Genomic DNA, 4,662 nt, shown 5'->3' with positions numbered 1-4,662 from the left:
GATCGTGTAGCATAAATAAAGAACAGACATGTGCTATGTACCATTTAGATATAATCTATGTAGTCAGACCTTATTTGGTTGTCGTGTTAATTAGCTTGATCTCCTGAATAGCCATGTTTCCTGAACCTGACCTTACCAGCTTCAGGCTCCTGCCTTCTTCTCGTGTAGATGGTTAACTGAGTTTTGGCCAATGGGTGGTGTTGGTCTGATAAATCCATCCGTGTTTTCTCCCTATCACGTTGCATTAGCATGGCATAATATCGTTCCTTCCCACACATGAAGATGGATTATTAAAACCTGGAGATCGCGGTTACATCAGTGTCATGTTTGCAGGGATATACCGCAGAGTGGAGTGTACGGGCTTGGAAAGGAAGCTGTGTGAGTTTGTGCAGAGCCTTTCATGGCTGGTGGGTTCCCTAAAGCGCTCTTTCAGGCAATTAGGCGTTTTTTTTGCAACAGTCGCGGCTGCTGGGACGCGTAGATCGTTAATTTTCCACTGGATGATCTAATATTTGCCGGAAATTTAGAAAGATAATTTGACGAGACATGAGGCGCTACTTTAAAATAATTGATGAGCAGGATGTGAATCGGAGGCCAGAGGGACGATGTTCGTGGGCAGAATCCAGCCCTACTTGTCACGCTTTCCTCTTTTCCAAAAAAATCTCGTTGGCGCGTCTTTGTACAAAAGATATAGTTTAGAGATACAGCGCAGAAAACTGGCCCTTCGGTCAGACCAGCGATCCCCCGCACATTAAACACTATCTTATCCGCACACACACACACACACACACACACACACACACACACCACACACACACGCACACGCACACGCACACCCACAGACACACACACACACACACACACACACACACACACACACACGCACACACACACGCACACGCACACGCACACACACACACACACACACATACACACACATATATATATATACACACACACACGTATCCTATATATATACACATACACACACACCCACACACACACACACACACACATCTAAACACACACACACCTACACACACACACACACACACACACACACACACACACACACACACACACACACCCACATACACACACACACACAGACACACACACATACACACCCACCACACCCCGACACACACACACACACACCACACACACCACACACACACACACACACACACACACGAGAGTTTACATTCATACCAAGCTAATTAACCTACAAACCAGTTTGTCTTTGGCGTTTTGTATATTTTAGTCTATAATAATAATAATAATAATCTTATTTATATAGCACATTTTCAGTCAACTTGCATTGACCCCAAAGTGCTTCACATAATTACATTACATTTACACACAGGCAAAGGTGGGTGAAGTGTCTTGCCCCAAGGACACAACGACAGTATGCACTCCAAGCGGGATTCGAACCGGCTACCTTCTGGTCGCCAGCCGAACACTTAGCCCATTGTGCCATCTGTCGTCCCACGTCTAGAGATACAACGCGGAAACAGGCCCTTTGACCCAGCGGGACCACGCCGACCAGCGATTCCTGAACACTAACACCATCCCACACACACTAGGGACGATTTTTACATTTACCAAGCCAATCTACCTGTACGTCTTTGGAGTTCGGGAGGAAACAGAGGCTCTCTGAGAAAACCCACGTGGCCACGGGGAGAACGTACAAACTCGGTACAGACAGCGCCCGTAGACGAGATCGAACCCGGGACTTTGGCGCTGTGAGGCAGCGACTCTATCGCTTCCAGATGTCGCGGTGACTGTAATGGGGAGCTTGGCGGTGATCGCAGCTTTGAGCGTGGGGTTGTTTGCGGGGGTCCCACACGGGCTCATTGGAAGAGGTAGCTATTCCATCGTCCTCAGAGGGTGCTGGGTGTGAACGAGATGCCGGAGGTGGTAGTTGAGGCAGGTACGATAACGGCAATTAAAAGACACTTGGACGGGGAAAATAAGGAGAAGCTCAGAAGGACGTGGCCCAGATGGGAGGAGTGAGATGGGGCATCTTGGTCAGCATGGTCAAGTTGGGCTGAAGGGCCTGTTTCTGGACCTCTGACTCTCCCCGACTACAAAATCATGAGAGGAATAGATTGGGTAGCTGCACAGAGTCTCTTGGCCAGAGTAGGGGAATCGAGGACCAGAGGACAGAGGTTCAAGGTGCAGGGGGAAATATATAATAGGAATCCGAGGGGTGACTTTTTCACGGAACGAGCTGCCAGAGGAGGTAGTTGAGGCTGGGACTATCCCAACATTCAAGTAACAGTTAGACAGGTAGATGGATAGGACAGGGATATGGAGGGATATGGACAAAGCGCATGCAGGTGGGACTAGTGTAGCTGGGACATGTTGGCCGGTGTGGGCAAGATGGGCCGAAGGGCCTGTTTCCACACTCAGTAGATGTGGACGGCAAGATTTTTTTCTCGTGAGAATGGTGAGCGCCTGGAATGTGCTGCTAGGGGTGGTGGTGGAGGGAGGCAGGCACTCTAGAGATATTTAAGACAGGCTTAACTTCAGGTAGCCCTTGCTCTCTCTCTTCATTCCCCCCCCTCCCCCCATCTTCCCAGTTTTCCCAATAGTCCCACTGTTTCCGCGTACATCCTTTCATTGTCCTATCCCCCTCCCCTGACATCAGTCTGAAGAAGGGTCTCGACCCGAAACATCGCCCATTCCTTCTCTCCGCAGATGCTGCCTCACCCGCTGAGTTTCTCCAGCATTTTTTGTCCACCTTCTTAAACATGTGCAGGCTGTGATCAGTTTAACTTGTCATCTTGGTCGGCATGGACATTGTGGGCTGAAGGGCCTGTTCCTGCGCTGTGCTGTACTCGAAGTGCGCTCACCACACGTTCTACACAAGGGAAGCGTAATCTCCCAACTAAATGAGGCACGAGTTTAGACTTGGGCGTATATTTACCACGTATACAGAGGTACAGAGAAATGTTTTTCTATTGCATGCTATCTAATCAGGTTAGATAATCCACCATCGTTGAAAACATTAGCGAGGCAATGGCGCTGGTTTCCGACGAGCACGGTGACAAACGCACGCCCCACACATCCCTGTCCCCCATGCAGCTAGCAAGCTCCACTTTTGTCTCTACACGTGTGCATTCCACCAACATCTTCCATTATATTAACATAATAACATATATAAATACCCTCAAGTCAAACAAGATTGCAGTTGCTGGTCGGGGAATTAAGTGTAAAGGCCCTGTCCCACTTGCGTGTCCTTGGCGCTTAAATTACGCGACCTCGTCGTTGCGTTGAGGCGCACGGGCATCGTGTGGCCGCGCGGGGCCGGTCCCACTGAGAGGTGCGGAGGGGTATAGAGTAGTGCGCGATATCGTGCGGGGCTCCGCAACGTCTCACCTCCAACAGCAGCAGAAGCAGGCAAACGATCGCCGAGCTCGGCCTGGGGCTCACGGCCGTTGCGGTCCGGATCCGCCCCCACTTCTATTCCCACAGCGGGACCAAGAAAATTGAAGATAGACACAAAATGCTGGAGTAACTCAGCGGGACCGGCAGCATCTGTGGAGAGAAGGAGTGGGTGACGTTTCGGATCGAGACCCTTCTTTCAGACTGAAGAAGAGTCTCGACCCGAAGCATCATTTCTTCTCTTCAGAGATGCTGCCGGTCCCGCTGAGTTACTCCAGCGTTTTGTGTCCATCTTCAAATGACGTCACGCGCTCCAGATGACCTTCGCAGGACAGTCGCGCCACAACGCGACCACGAGGTGGGACAGGGGCTTAAGGTTCACCTGCAATAAAGGTTCACCTGCATCTCCTCCAACCTCATCTACTGCATCCGCTGCTCTAGATGTCAGCTGATTTACATCGGGGAGACTAGAATCATAGAATCATAGAAAATAGGTGCAGGAGTAGGCCATTCGGCCCTTCGAGCCTGCACCGCCATTCAATATGATCACGGCTGATCATCCAACTCAGTATCCTGTACCTGCCTTCTCTCCATACCCCCTGATCCCATTACCCACAAGGGCCACATCTAACTCCCTCTTAAACATAGCCAATGAACTGATCTCAACTACCTTCTGTGGCAGAGAAAGTCCAGCTACGGACAAGAATGGTGGAAAGCCAATCAAATGTAATCATATAAGAAGCTCCCATTGTTGCTTAAAGACAATTTTTATGGAGCATAAAAGGGACTAAGCGTAGTTTGGGCGATCGTTTCGCCGAACACCTCCGCTCAGTCTGCAATAACCAACCTGACCTCCCGGTGGCTCAGCACTTCAACTCCCCCTCCCATTCCCAATCCGACCTCTCTGTCCTGGGTCTCCTCCACTGCCAGAGTGAGCAACAGCGGAAATTGGAGGAACAGCACCTCATATTCCGCCTGGGGACCTTGCGTCCGGATGGCATTAACATTGAATTCTCCCAATTGTGCTAACCCTTGCTGTCTCCTCCCACCCCCCCATCCGCCCACCCTCGGGCTCCTCCTCCCCTTTTCCTTCCTTCTTCCCCCCCACCCCCCATCAGTCTGAAGAAGGGTTTCGGCCCGAAACGTCGCCTATTTCCTTTGCTCCATAGATGCTGCTGCACCCGCTGAGTTTCTCCAGCAATTTTGTGTACCAGGGGCTTAAGAGTCAGGATGTCATGTTGCAGCTGTAGAGGGCATGGGTCAGGCCACATT

This window comes from Leucoraja erinacea, chromosome 18 (assembly GCF_028641065.1).
Source record: "Leucoraja erinacea ecotype New England chromosome 18, Leri_hhj_1, whole genome shotgun sequence".
Classification (NCBI taxonomy): domain Eukaryota; kingdom Metazoa; phylum Chordata; class Chondrichthyes; order Rajiformes; family Rajidae; genus Leucoraja; species Leucoraja erinaceus.
The sequence above is the reverse complement of the archived record's forward strand: the minus strand, read 5'-3'. Positions refer to the sequence as shown.